Source organism: Lissotriton helveticus, chromosome 10 (genome assembly GCF_964261635.1).
Source record: "Lissotriton helveticus chromosome 10, aLisHel1.1, whole genome shotgun sequence".
Taxonomy (NCBI): Eukaryota; Metazoa; Chordata; class Amphibia; order Caudata; family Salamandridae; genus Lissotriton; species Lissotriton helveticus.
In genome coordinates, this window is record NC_136071.1 from 831,247,318 (window position 1) to 831,262,625 (window position 15,308).

The following is a 15,308-nucleotide window of genomic DNA, read 5'->3' on the forward strand; positions in this document are numbered from 1 at the left end:
ACAAGTGTCGTCGAGGGGAGTGTTGTAGAGTGGCATAGAGTGCAGTAGGGTGTTCTAGACTGGAGTGGCATAGAGTGGCATGTCAAAGAGTGGAGTGTCGTAGAGTGGCATAGAGTGGAGTTGAGTGATGTAGAGTGGAATGGCATAGAGTGGAGTACAGTATGGCAGTGTGGAGAGGCTTAGTGTGCCATACAGTGGAGTGGCACAGAGTGGAAAAGTGTAGTATAGTGGTGTAAATTGGAGTAGGGTGTCATAGAGTACGGTGGAGTAGAGTGGCATGGAGTGGCATAGAGGGAGTTGCCTAGAGTGTCGTAGAGGTTAGAACAGTGTCGTACAGTGCCATAGAGAGCAGTAAAGTGTTGTATAGTGGCACAGAGTGAAGTAGAGTGTGTAGAGTTGAGTGGCATAGTGCAGACTATAGTGTATAGTGAATTTCTGCAGAGGATCATAAAGTTGGAACAGAGTGCCATATAGTGAAATAGAATGGAGTGTCAGTAAGTGGAGTGTCATCAAGTAGTGTGTCATAGAGTGGCATAAAGTGGAGTACGGTGTTGGGGAGAGGAGGAGAATGTTGTAAAGTAGAGTGACATTGAGTGGAGGAGAGTGTCATAGAGGGCAGTGGAGGAGTGTGTACTGTTGTAGAGTGTCTTAGAGCGGAGTAGCGTGCTGTAAAATGGAATGGCATGTTGTAGAATGGAGTGACGTAGATTGGAGCGTTATTGAGTAGTGTGTTGTATAGTGTGTTAGAGTAGAGTGAAGTAGTGGAGTAAGGTGGAGTAGTGTAGAGGGGTGTAGAGTGGTTGTAGTGGTATAGAGTAGATTGGAGGATTGTATAGTGGAGTGGAGTTGTATGCCATAGTGTGAATTCATGGGAAGTGGCATAGAGTGGAGGGGAGGGTCGTAGAGTGGAGTAGTGTGTCATAGAGTGGATTGGCATGTCATATAGTGTAATAAAGTGGAGCAGAATGGCGTATAGTGTAGAGGTATATCGTGGAGTACAGTGTTGTAGAGTGCAATGGCATAGAGTGTAGTAGGGAGTTGTAGAGTAGAGTGCAGTGGCATGTCACCGAGGGAGTGTTAAAGGCTGTCGAAAAGTGGAGTAGATAGGCGTGGAGTGGCGTAGATCCGAGTACAGTGTTGTAGAGTGGAGTGGCATGGAGTAGAGTGGAGTGGCATGTCATAGGGAGGTGTTTTGTACAGTGTGTTAAAGTAATGTTGTGTAGAGTGGAGTGGTATAGAGTGGAGTAGTGTGTTATAGAGTACAGTGGAGTAAAGTGGCATTGAGGGAGTTGCATAGAATGTCGTAGAATGGAGTAAAGTGTCATAGAGTGGCAAAGAGTCGAGTTCGAAGAGTAGAGGGGCATAAAGTGGACTACAGTGAAATGGCATATAGCGGAGTGCCGTACAGCGGTGTGTCAAAGAGTTTCATGTTATAGAGTGTCATGGCATACAGTGCCAAGTCGTAGAGTGTCATAGCGTACAGCTTTGTGATGTAGAGTCTAATAGTATAGAGCAGTGGTTCCCAAACTGTGCGCCGCGGCACCCCAGTGCGCCGTAATGAGGTGCCAGGGGCGCCGCGAGCACGATGTAGGAAATTGCAGCTACAGGCTGATGGACCTATGTTCAGTGGCGCAGCTGGGGGAGGGAGGGAGGGAGGGGCGGTCCGCCCCAGGCGGCACTATTTTGGAGCCAGCATTCAGTGAACAAGCCACACAGAGTCTGATTAAAAAGGCCATAGGTTTGCAAAAAAATCTAAAACTCAGATCACCGAGCTTTCCCGAAGCAAGAGACCCCACGTGTGTGTGCGCGCCTGCACCGATCAGAGCGCGAGAAAGTGAGCTGGCTCGCAGAAGAGACTTCAGTCAATCCTAACTTTCACAAAACAGCCTTTAATTAGGCAGTCCCTGTACAAATGAGGTTAGCGAACTTGTTGGCGAAATAAGGCTTCGCACAAGGCGTCTTTCCAATCTTTTAATATCTGTGGTTAAAATGTTTGCCTTTGTGTGCTTGTGTGGGGGAGCAGTGCTTTATTTTAGTGAAACTTTGATGTCTTAGAATGCAGCTTACTGAGTGGTGTGGAGATGGGTTAGAATACCTTTATAGCAGACACGAAATAAACCAGGGCTGTCACCAGGACTTTAGGTGGGGGTGGGCCTTGCTGAGTCTCAAACCCAGTAGCAATTGAAATCTGTCTTTAAAACTGGCCGCAATCTGGCTCTATATTCATGTCCGTAATTTTACTAGCAAAAACCCTAATTGTTTTCTCAACAATGACTGTAAAAAGCATTTCGATATTCCGTATTAGCGATGCAATCTCTGTTTATGTGTCACATGTTTTACTTTATCTTGCATTCCCTGGGAGTATTTGCTTTTTCAAGGTGTTGTGGTTCTGTAGTGTTTTGATACACCAAATGACTTTTATAAGGGTGCATATTTTAAACTGAGACGCCTCCAGATGTCTTAGTGAGCTCGGTTTATGTGTGTGGGCGGTACAAGGTGCACCATTGAGAGCTCTCAAGCTTAGACAGAAGGCAGTGCGACTTTCTCACAGTGTCTGCCGTTTGGTTCTAAATGTGTAAAGACTGTATGCACCTCCAGTCCTTGGCCTCTCTTCAGAGCGATGGCTACATATGTTCAGTTGTAATTGTGGGAAAGTGCGCGATATGCAGATGGACGATTGCAGAAAGATGTGAGGGGGAAATAGGCATAAGTGGGTAACAGAGTGGGAGACTTCATAAGAAAGTGGTGTGAAGGGGTGAACTGGGTTGTCTGAAGCACTCGAAAGGGCACTGCCCTTTCCATAGACCTTACTATGTTAATTCGCAGGCTCATATTTTCAGAATTGAAAAATTTTAGATTCTAATTATTCCCAATAATATTATTGTTGTTACTCACTTATCTGCTACTGCTAACAAGCACTGGCAAAGCTAATAGGTCTGCCTTGTTTTGGGTGTGTGCATTGGTTGTGCTGTTACATGTGGGGATGCAATAATAGAAATCTCATAGAGAGGCATTCAATTACTAGTCAGGTGGCACGCTCTGTGAAACATGGAGTTCTAGTTTACATGTTTTAAGCCACACCATTAACCAAGTAGGCCATGCCTCTTATAAAGGAATCCTGGTTATACCTATTTGGCCCTGCTCCATTTTGAGAGCTTCCTACACTTTTCATCAAACTTATAACATTGGATATCACAGAAAAGTGGGGACGCGGCATAGAAAGGGAAATATGGCTGAGAGCAAGGGGGGTACAGGAGAGGGAAGGGCACAAGGGACTGTGGAGAGAATATAGGGGCAGTGAACACCAAGCCAGTAGGGTCAGTGCCTAATTAGAGACGGTGGTTGCAAGTCAGGCCCACTGGCAATCATTTTGGGGACTGGCAATTACTTTTCCTCACCAGGCTTTGACCCGGAGCAATAAAGTGAAAAATCACAAAAGCCAGAAAAAGAGAAAGTGAACAATGGAGAAAAAACGTGAAGAGGGAGAATGTAGTAACCCGCAAGAGAGAATAGGTTTGGGACCAGGCACTCTGTTGGGGGAAAAAACAATGGATTGGGATGCAGCCAAAGTGATTGCCAGTGGATGAGATCAATAATTCAAGCATTCCAACCCTTGCAATACCTTCATTGCGTCCCAATTACTTTAAGGAAGACAACTGGAAGTACTCCCGAGGTCGGGCTTATATCCCCCCCCCCCCCCCCCCGCCCACTGGTAAAAAAAATGGTGGGGAGCCACGGCCAACTGCTGAGTAGGTCAAGGGAGCCACAGGTCAAAAAAGTTTGGGAACCACTGGTGTAGAGTATTGTGACATACAGTGTCGTAGCACACAGTGGAGAGGCATAGAGAAGAGTGATCTAGAAATTAGTGGCAAACACTAGAGTGGCGTACACTGGAGTGGTGTACAATTGAACGGCTTGTCATAGAGTGAAGTGGTGTGCCATAGAGTGGAGCAGCATGCTACAGAGTGGAGTGGCATATCATAGATTGTCTTTGTCATTTATGAAAAACAAATATTTGAGAGGGATGGGAGATTGAGAAGAATGGCATTTTGTAGAGTCTCTTACAGTGGAGGTGCATAGAGTTGAGTGGCATACAGCGGACAGGCATGTTGTGCAGGGTATTGGCATGCCATACAATGGAGTGGCATGTTGTACAGTACAGTGGCCTGTTGTTGAGTGGAGTGGAGTGGACTGATGTAGATCAGAGTGGCGTATCCTAGGCTGAAGTGGCATGTCAAAGAGTGAAGTAGTATATTGTAGAGTGGAGTGGGGTGTCATGTCGTACAGTGAATTGTTATGGGATGTCATGGAGTGTCTTTTGCATTTTCGATTGACTTTTTAGATAGATGTAGTGGCAAAATAGCCGAGTTATTGGTCTGTATGTGAGATGTACCTTATTACTATGCTTTTTAGCCTATATGAAGAAATGAGGCACTCTCAAAAAGTGTAAATAGTTAGGGAAACATGGTTTTATAGTTGTATATATTTTTAAAACATATAACAGAGTACTGCAGTACTATCTTGGAAATACTGCAGTACCTATTGAATTTACACAAAGTATTTTATGACAAACAATAAAAAATACTGTTTTATTTTTCTCTACTATTGTTTTATCAGTTGTCATAAATTCTTTGGGGTTTTCTTCATTTCAAAAGGTGCTGCTGTACTTCCTAGATAGTACCATAGTGTTCCAATATCTTTCTTTAAAAAAATATATAGAACAATATAAATACTTTTACCTAAATATTCACACTATTTTAAAGTGTCTTGTGTCTTGCTAACGGTAAAAACATATTAATAACGTATATCTGACATACCCAGAACACAGACAAAGTGATGTTGGTGAGATATACCTTATTACTATGTTTTTTAAACTATAGGAAGAAATGAGGTGCATCACCAAAGTCGCGCAGATACTCACACACCCACTCACACATCCATTCACACTCACACATCTACTTGTACACCCACATAGACACTCACAGACCCGTACGGCCACTCACAGACCCATACAGCCACTCACACAACCACCCACGGACTCACAAAATACTACCACACCTACTCACAGACCCACACTGTCACTCACACACCTACTCACACACCCACTTGCACACCCAATCACTCACACACCCACAAAACCACTACCACACCCACTCACAGACCCATACAGCCACTCACATCCATTCATATATCCACTCATACACCAATGTACACACCCACACAACCATTCACAAATCTATACACTCACTCACACACCCTCTCACAGTCCCACAAAGCCACTACATCACCCTCTCACAGTCCCACACAGCCACTCACACACCCATTCACACACTTACACACCTACTTGCACACCCACTCAACCACTCAAACACACACAAACAGCCACTTATGCACCATACATAGACCCACATAGCGACTTACACACACACTCATAAATCCATTCACACACTCACAGAAAACGAAACGTTTCAGGGACATAATAGTTCGAAAATAGCATACAAAATACATAGCATTTCACTAAAATACCAAAGGTTACAGGAATTTAGTTAGTTTCAGCTTTTACACACACAGAACCACAGAAATTCAGCAGTTATAGTTATAGTGATCTCATGTGACTATAACTCATGCCCTAAGATAATTATAACTTATGTTCTTGCCAGGTACTGCTAATTACCTCAAATATGACATCAATGATGACATCTTCTATCACATCATTGATAATATCACTGCAACATATGCAGTGAAATTATTGATGAGAAAACTGTTCATGGTGGGGGCATGAGGTATAGTAACCTTACATTGTGTAGATCTGTAAGCGCCTATGTGGGTCTGTGAGTGGATATGTGAGTGCTTTTCTGGGTCTCTGAGTGGATGTATCAGTGACTGCATGGGTGTGTGAGTGGGTGTCTGACCGGGAATGTGAGTGGCTGTATGGATGTGTGATTGGGTGTGTGAGTGGCTGTATGAGTGTAAATGGTGGTTTTCTGGGTCTCTGCCTGTGTGGGTGTGTGAGTGGTTACATCAGTGACTATATGGGTGAGAGGGTGTGTGAGTGTCAGTATGAGTGTGTGAGTTAGTGTGTGAGTAATTATGTGGGTGTGGGCATGTGGTGGGTGGATCTATGGGTAGGTATGTAAGTGGCTGTATAGGTCTCTGAGTGGTGTGTGAGTTGCTGTATAGGTGTGTGAGTGGGTATGTCAGTGGTTTTGCTATATGGGTGTATAAGTGGGTGTGTAAGTGGCTGTAGGAGTATGGGTTTTTATAGTTGTGGTCTGGATCCAAAGATCCACTGTGGATTAACATGGGGGCCACACTGAGTACTGCAATGGATTTGCAGATCCATCTGCACACAAAAAACATTTTTCCACAATTTCTTTCATAGACCTCGCCATCAGTCCTATGGGGCCAGAATACCTCTATCCTGACCCATTATAGTCTATTTCTACTTTATTTTCCCCTCCACCGGGAACAGTGTTCCTATTCACAAAGTGGCGGCTGCAACTTTTCCCTCAGGTTGTGGCTAGCCAATGATGGCATTGCTTTTGGCGTGTAGATCCATGGACCCACCGCAGTGATCCGCGGATCCAAAGCAGTGGAACCCCACCTCTAGATATACATAAATCTTTTTCTTTTAATAACTCCAAAACTACTGAACAGATTTACACCACATAACAAGATGCACTCTTTCTGGACCAAGATCTAGCTTTCTGCCTTATTTGGTGTAATTCCGTTCAGCAGTTTTGGGCTGTAGTAATGTCTAAAATCCTTATGGGAAATTGCATGAGTATTGTGTTTGGGATACCCCCTTTTTCTTGGCCCCCACTTGACGAATCGCCCTGAAACATTTCAGACAGCAGCTGAAGTGAGTTACACATTAGTTGTGAAAATTTCGTGAAGAATTGTCAAATAGTGCCAAAGTTATTAGGTCCTAACTATAACTACCTACAGGCAACCACCAGTACATTATGTATGAGCATGTCTTGGTGCCATCACTTACCTGTAAAAGCAACCCTTCATGTGGGCGTCCTCAAAAGTGTGGAACCTTTTGTTGATAGATAGTAGTGGCTTTCTCCAAAGTCGCGAGGGCAAACCGCCACTGCAAGGCGGATCCTGGGTGCTCGGAGATCTGAGTACTGGATAGGAACAAAGGGGCTCGTGAGTAAGTGTGCAAGAATTGGCAGCAGGCAAAGTCTCAGCTTTACATCAACCCACCTGGGAACTGAATTTGCGTGATATTTCAATACAGCAATAACCACTGGGACTTAATCTTTGTGTGTGAACACTGCAATTACCAGAATGCTTATTGGCTAAAAAGACACGCCCACTGGGGCGGGAAAATGGATAAAATGCAGGTGTTCCACATTATGTTTGCTGTGTTTTTACGTGCAAGGCTCTTGACAAAGAACGAAAGTTTGAAACGCATTGAGCCACAGATGGATGATTGGAGGCATTGAGCGTGTCTTGGTGCCATCACTCACCTGAAAGAGCAACCCTTCGTGTCCTCAAAAGTGGGGAATCTTTTGTTGATATATATATTTAAATATATATATTCACTGAAAAAAACATAGGTTTCACACATGGTATAGTTAGCTGGACATTTCACTCATACAAAACCATTGAAATTCCCCCGTTATAGTTAGTTCAGCTAACTATAACTCACGCGCCCGCAATGCACTGCTGATGACGTTACATATTACATCACTCATGACATGGTCAGTGACATCACTCATTACATCACTGATAACATCTCAAATGACATCACTGATGACATCATCCAGTGAATGTGTGTCTTTCTGAAAAATAAATATTTTTTTATATATGTATATCTAAAGGTCGATGGAAGAATAAATGGGTAAATTTGTGTCTAAATGGATGTTTTTTTTGTAAAATTGATTGTATAACTGACTTATTAAGTGTATCTTAGTGAATACATGTATTAGAGAGTAATGTTTAAATATGTAAATATCTGTATCAGTGTCTCACTTTGTGTATAAGTGGCTGCATGGGTTGGTGAGTAGCTACATGAGTGTCTATATGGGTAGTTGGTTTTTTGAGTATCAGAATGAGTGTCTGTATGGTTTGGTTGCCGGTATTACTTAGCGCACAGATGCATGAATGACTGACTCACTGTTTTATGTGTTTTGAAGACAGCATGTGTGCAGGACTGTATGGGTGGTTGAGTGTGTGTATGGGTGTGTTAGTGAGTGAATGACTGCCTCAATAGTATCTTTATGAGTAACTACATATGTTTTAAACTAGTATATGTGAGTATTGATGTATATAAGTGAGTATATGTGAGAGTGAGAGATTGGAAGAGTTCCTGTATAAATAAGTATGTGTTTCATAAGTGATTGTTTAAGAGTAAGTATGTGTACGTTTCTGTAGAAGTAAGTGTAGTGGTGTGTGTATAGCTGTATATGCAAGTAAATGGATGCTTGATAGTTTATTTGCATGTGTATGTGTGTGAGTAACTCTATGGATGAGTATCGGTGTGTAACAGGATGTATAGGTGTAGGAGTACATATGATGAGTGAGTACATGTATGGATGACTATATAGAACTTTTGGTGAATAAGTGGATGTGTATGTAGATGTTGGAATTACTGAATAGGTTGTTGTAACTGGTATTGGTATCTCCATTTTTTTGAAAATTTTATTTTTTATTTTTGAATGTGTGTATCAAAGGTTATATTAGGGTGAGAGGAGGTCTGCCACTCTTTCACAAGGATGATGTCATCACTGATGTCATCACTGATGTCATTTGAGATGTCATCAGTGATGTCACTGCCCATGTCATGAGTGATGTAATATGTGACGTCATCAGCAGTGCATTGCGGGCGCGCGAGTTATAGTTAGCTGAACTAACTATAACGGGGGAATTTCAATGGTTTTGTATGAGTGAAATGTCCAGCTAACTATAACGTGTGAAACCTATGTTTTTTTCTGTGATTTTCTAAGGTTTTTTAAATGCTAATTCCTAACTATAACGTGGCTGAAACCTATGGTTTTTCAGTGAATTTCTAAGGTTTTTTAAATGCTAATTCCTAACTATAACATGGCTGAAACCTATGTTTTTTTCAGTGAATTTCAAAGGTTTTGTAAATGATAAATTTTAAATGTATTAATTGTTATATTTTTTATACTGATTTACTACATTGTTTTAAAGTATGTATTTGTAGATATTTTTTTTTAATTCCATTACATATTTTTAATACATATTGAAAAAAAATGTTTTTAAAAATATTGAAATTGTAATTTTTTTTATTGTATATATTTTTTTTTAATGTATATATATTTTATATAGCTGGCAATGATATCCTATGGAAGGGAATTCAAGTTACTGGTAAGTACGGTTAAAATTACTTTTTAGGATAAGTACTGGGCTGAAAGATGCAGCACTGAGGTCTCTCCTGATAACAGGTGAGTAAAATCGGAATTCGGAGTTCGGCTGATTTTAGAGGAATTTTTTAAAGTTCCAAAACTCCACACTAGAAGAATTTCCAAGTGAAACCAGTCAATGTTAGCCTATGGAAGGAAATTCAAGCCCCCTACCTTCACCACTGTGCAAACGCGCCCTGTAGCACGTTCTAAGTTGGGGGATTAAGTCCCCTTGCATACTGGGGGTCCCTGGGGGCCAACTAGCCCACCAGGAACCTCCAGTATGCACCAGGGGGCTGCGTTGCAGAGAGGTGTAAAAAGGGGCATGGCCTCATTCCAACTCTCTGCAAGGCAGCTCCCTGGAGCATTTCCAAAGTGGGAACTAAATTCCCTTGAATACTGGAGTCCCTGGGGGCCAACTAGCCCACCAGAAACCTCCAGTATGCGCCAGGGGGCTGCGTTGCAGAGAGGTTCAAAAAGGGGCATGGCCTCATTACACCTCTCTGCAACGCAGCCCCCCTGGCACGTTTCCAGAGGGGGAACTAAATCCCCTTGAATACTGGGGGTCCCTGGGGGCCAACTGTCCCACCCGGAACCTCCAGTATGCGCCAGGGGGCTGTGTTGCAGAGAGGTGTAAAAAGGGGCATGGCCTCATTACACCTCTCTGCAACGCAGCCCCCCTGGCCCGTTTCCAGAGGGAGAACTAAATCCCCTTGAATACGGGGGTCCCTGGGGGCCAACTAGCCCACCAGGAACCTCCAGTATGCACCAGGGGACTGCGTTGCAGAGAGGTGTAATGAGACCACACCCCTTTTTACACCTCTATGCAACGCAGCCCCCTGGTGCATACTGGAGGTTCCTGGTGGGCTACTTGAATACAGGGACCCCCAGTATTCAAGGGGAATTACTTACCCCTCTGCAAACGCGCCAGGGGGGCGCATTTGCAGAGTGGTGCACGGAGGGGGCGTGGCCTCCTCCCGGATCCCGTTTTTTTAATTTTGTTTTGTTTTAGAGAAGGGGGCTGTGTAGCCCCTCTTCTTTTTCTTTTTTGTGGGCCCTGGGGACGCCATCCCCCATGACCTGACCCCCAAAAAGTGTATATTTTTTTTAATGGGAAGGGGGCTGCATGGCCCCCTCCCGTGGCTAATCCAGGCCCCGGGGACCCCATCCCCCGGGGCTGGCCTGCATCCTTTTAAAATATATATATACATATTATTTGGGGGGGGCCGCGTGGCCCCCCTCCTAGGCCACTTCTGGCCCGGGGACCCCATCCCCCGAGGCCTGGCCCTCCCTGTTGGGGACCATGGGGGGGTCACCGAGCCCCCATGGTCCCTGCCGGCTCCCCGCATCCTGCGGGAGCTGGCGTTGCTTTTCTGCTTGGGGAGCAGCTAACATGCTGCTCCCAATGCAGAAAAGCAATCGGCTTTAGTTTTTGAAAGAGAGAGCAGGTTTCCTGCTCTCTCTTTCAAAAACCATAGCAAACAGCAGTGTCCCGGGGGTGGGCACCCCGGGACACTGCAGGAGCCGGCCCTGGGGGGTGGTGGTCCACAGGGCCATCAAAGGCTCTAGGATGGGGGCCGCGCGGCCCCCTCCCATCATTTGTAAAGCCGCTGGGGTGGTCCCCGGGGCGGGGGGGTCCATCATGGACTCCCCAATTTAAATATGTAGTGCCCTGGGGAGGTGGCGGTGCCTGGGGCGTGTGGGGGGCTTGAGCCCCCCCACACAGGTTTTTATTTTTTATTATTTTAAAAAGAAGCCCGGGGTGGCGGTCCCCGGGGCTGTAGGCAGGCCGTGAGCCCCCCCGCATACTTCATATTAAAGCCCGGGTGTGGTGTTCACCGGGGCTCGGGGGGCCTTAGAGGCCCCCCATCATTATAAAATTAAGCCCAGGGGGGTGGCGGTCCCCGGGGCTGCGGGGGGGCATGTACCCCCGCTATAATACGTACTTTGCCCCAGGGGGTGGCGGTCCCTGGGGCAGTGTGGGGGGGATTGGGCCCCCCCACACTTTATTTGTATAAAGCCCCTGGGATTTGGCCCCCGGGGGTTAATTTACATTAAAGCGCGGGAGACGTGGGTTTTTTTGGGGTATCGGAAGGGTGCATTTACCCTACGCGTATCCCGCTACTTTTTAAAAACAAAATTTTGGGGAGGGGTCTTTGTGGGACCCCATGAGCAGGCCTAGGGGGTCAGAGTGTTTCTACCCTGCCCCCTTTTCGCGTTTTTCACGTTTCTTTTTCTGTTTTCTTGTGCTTCAGTTCTACCGAGGCACAAGATGACTGCCAACACTTCCTGGTTTGGAGTGTTGACAGCCAATTAGCCTAAAGCTCATGCTCGGGAGGGTACCGTACTTCATCTATAGATATATCTATGATTTTACTTTTGATTTTCCCAGGAACTACTGAACGGATTTACACCATTTAACTAAAAATGTGATCTGCAAACCAAACTCTTCCTTTTTGCCAAATTTGGTGTAATTCCGTTCAGCAGTTCGGGCTGTAGCCGTGTCTGAAGGTCCCTATGGAAAATTGCATGGGGAAAACACGTTTTGGGACCCCCCTTTTTTCTCAGCCCCCGCTTCACGAATCACCCTGAAACTTCCAGGGAAGGAGCGGAGCGCCCAATCTTCTTTGAGAATTTTGCAAAGATTCGTCAACCAGCGCCAAAGTTATTCCAAATAGAATGTTGCGGATTTCCTAGGGAAACTGGGTCCTAACTATAACTACCTACTGGTGACCACCAGTAGGTAATATATATATATATATATAAAGAGCTGGATTTTTTTGCGAAAGAATGGAGAATGTCACTCCGCCCGAGAACTCAAAAGAAAAAAATAGGAAGAGGAGAAACCACCGCCGCCGGCAGAGGAGAAAGGCCAGAAGGAAAGCCGGCCGCAGCCAAGAAACGGGGTCTCAGTTGGTGGAATCGCAGATAATAAATGAGGAAGAAATTGAAAGAACTGTGATAAACCTCTCTGATGTCAATCTCAATATGGCAGAAAAACAGATTCTGGCCTTGGGCTTATCATATTGTCCTGAATCTAATTTTGACTACCCCAACACAAGAATGGACATTTACAGATTTATCCGTAAGCTCAAGTTAAAGAAACATTTTGCGTTATCTGAGACTGCAGAAATAGACAAAACCAACACAACAGAAGTAGATAGTATTAGGACAAAAGAGAATAGCATTAAATCTGCGCTTATTGAAACACTGGTTGCTTTACATGATGAAATAGAAGGAATAGAAAGTACTGATCCCACACTGGAAACAAATCGAAGGGAGGGGACAAGGAGACATACCCGTTCAAGAAAAAATCTACTTTCACTCCAGTTATGATTAGATTTGGGATTGACATTGTCAATGATCATGTGGTACAAGATATTAAGAAATTAAATTTCAGGATACAAAATCAAAAAAACAAGACGAAAAACAAAAATATACAATATCGTCAATTGATTTCCAAACTACAATGAGATGACAACATCATAATTCGAGGTTCTGACTAAGGGGGAAATGTAGTCTTATGGAAAAGACAAGACTACATGGATGAAGCCATATCACAGATAAACGATAGGGCATGTTATCGTACCAGTAACATTTTAGCACTCAAAGGAATACATGGAGAATTTTATGGCAAACTTGTAGCCTGGAAGAGTGTGGGGTTGCTAACAACTGACGAATACAAGTTCATTAGGAATGACAACCCAAGGATACCCAATATCTACTTCATCCCTAAGATCCATAAAAGTTTGAATAAACCCCCGGGCAGACCAATTATCTCAGCTCAGAACAGCTTGCTGGAAAATACCTCGATATACGTTGACTATTTTTTACAAGACTATGTAAAAAAATTGCCATCCTACATAGGAGATAGGAGTGACTTTATTCAAAAAATCAAAAATTTTAAATGGAGTGAGAAATATCTCTTGATGACTCTGGATGTAGTATCCTTATATACTTGTATTAATCACATTGATGGATTGCGTGCATTGGAATTTTACCTAAGGTTAAATGAGAATGTTTTAACTCCCCATGATGTGATGTTGATAAATATGACCAGTTTTTGCCTAAATAATAATATATTTCTGTTTGACAAAACGTATTAGCAAAAAATGCGCGGAGTCGCAATGGGAGCCAGCTTCTCCCCCAGTTACGCCTGTTTGTTTATGGCCTGGTGGGAGAAGCTGGTTCTAGGAGTAAAACATGATGACTATGTGATGAGCAATGTTAAGGCATATTTTCGGTATATTGATGATTTATTTGTCGTGTGGGAAGGAACGAAAGAAGAAGAAAATGACTTTGTAGCTGCTATCAATACAAATTATATACATTTGCAATATACTGCTACTATGAGTGAAAGTAATATCCACTTTTTAGATGTGGAAATATATGTTGCAAATAACACCTTGGAAACCAGAATGTATAGAAAAGAAACTGCTGGCAACTCTGTGTTGCATTCCAGTAGCCACCACCCGTGACATCTTATCGAAAGTATACCTTCTGGAGAAATTATTAGAATCAAAAGAATATGTAGTAACACCCAAGATCTCCATTTAGCTCAACACGAAAGTAAAAAAAGATTCCTAGATAGGGGATATTCCATAAAAACAGTTGAAGACGCAATCCCCAAAGCCAATAGGAAAGACAGATCCCTCCTGTTACAGACTAGGAGTGAAAGTCAAATGGAACAGGATCAATCACCTCCCGCGGTTAGATTAATTTTGTCTTATAACGCCCAACATCGAGAAATCCAACAAATAATGCAACGCAACTGGCCAATAGTTAAAAGCAACTCAGTAATTGGTGAGAGCATGCTAAAGAGGTTAGGAGTAACCTACAAAAGAGCTCCATCCATGCACAATAGTTTGGTAAGCAGCAACTCAGAAGTCAGGGATTCAAGAAAATGGTGGCTGCAAAATGGCTTTACCAAATGCAAAAATTGCAAGGCATGCCACTATGGAATCAGCACCAAATCATTTAGGACAGATTTTAGCGAGCAAGTAATTGTGATCAACAAGCCCTTAAATTGCAAGTCTGAGTACGTAATTTACATCTTAGAGTGTACTTGCCATCTAAAATATGTGCAAAAAACACAGTTGATGGACAGAATGTAGAACAATGTCATACATTCACCCCAGTACAGAGATCTGGGCCTAAATCCATCGTTTTTTTGCACTCCACACCACCCTGGGTTAGACACTGGCTATATGCAAATCAGCTCTGACCCTGTGCCTCATGGGAACAGTCCAGTCCGAACTGCCAAGCCATGTCTTTCCCAGACCGGAATCAAGCATCCAAGGACCGGTTTCTGGCTATCAGCCTTCATCAGCCTGGATAGCTTGACTCCAGTGGTGTGGAGAGCCTGGGACTCACGTCTGAGCATACCCAGCCCACTCGGGGTGAAAAATTGCAAAAAACACAGTTGATGGACAGAATGTAGAACAATGTCATACATTCACCCCAGTACAGAGATCTGGGCCTAAATCCATCGTTTTTTGCACTCCACACCACCCTGGGTTAGACACTGGCTATATGCAAATCAGCTCTGACCCTGTGCCTCATGGGAACAGTCCAGTCCGAACTGCCAAGCCATGTCTTTCCCAGACCGGAATCAAGCATCCAAGGACCGGTTTCTGGCTATCAGCCTTCATCAGCCTGGATAGCTTGACTCCAGTGGTGTGGAGAGCCTGGGACTCACGTCTGAGCATACCCAGCCCACTCGGGGTGAAAAATTGCAAAAAACACAGTTGATGGACAGAATGTAGAACAATGTCATACATTCACCCCAGTACAGAGATCTGGGCCTAAATCCATCGTTTTTTTGCACTCCACACCACCCTGGGTTAGACACTGGCTATATGCAAATCAGCTCTGACCCTGTGCCTCATGGGAACAGTCCAGTCCGAACTGCCAAGCCATGTCTTTCCCAGA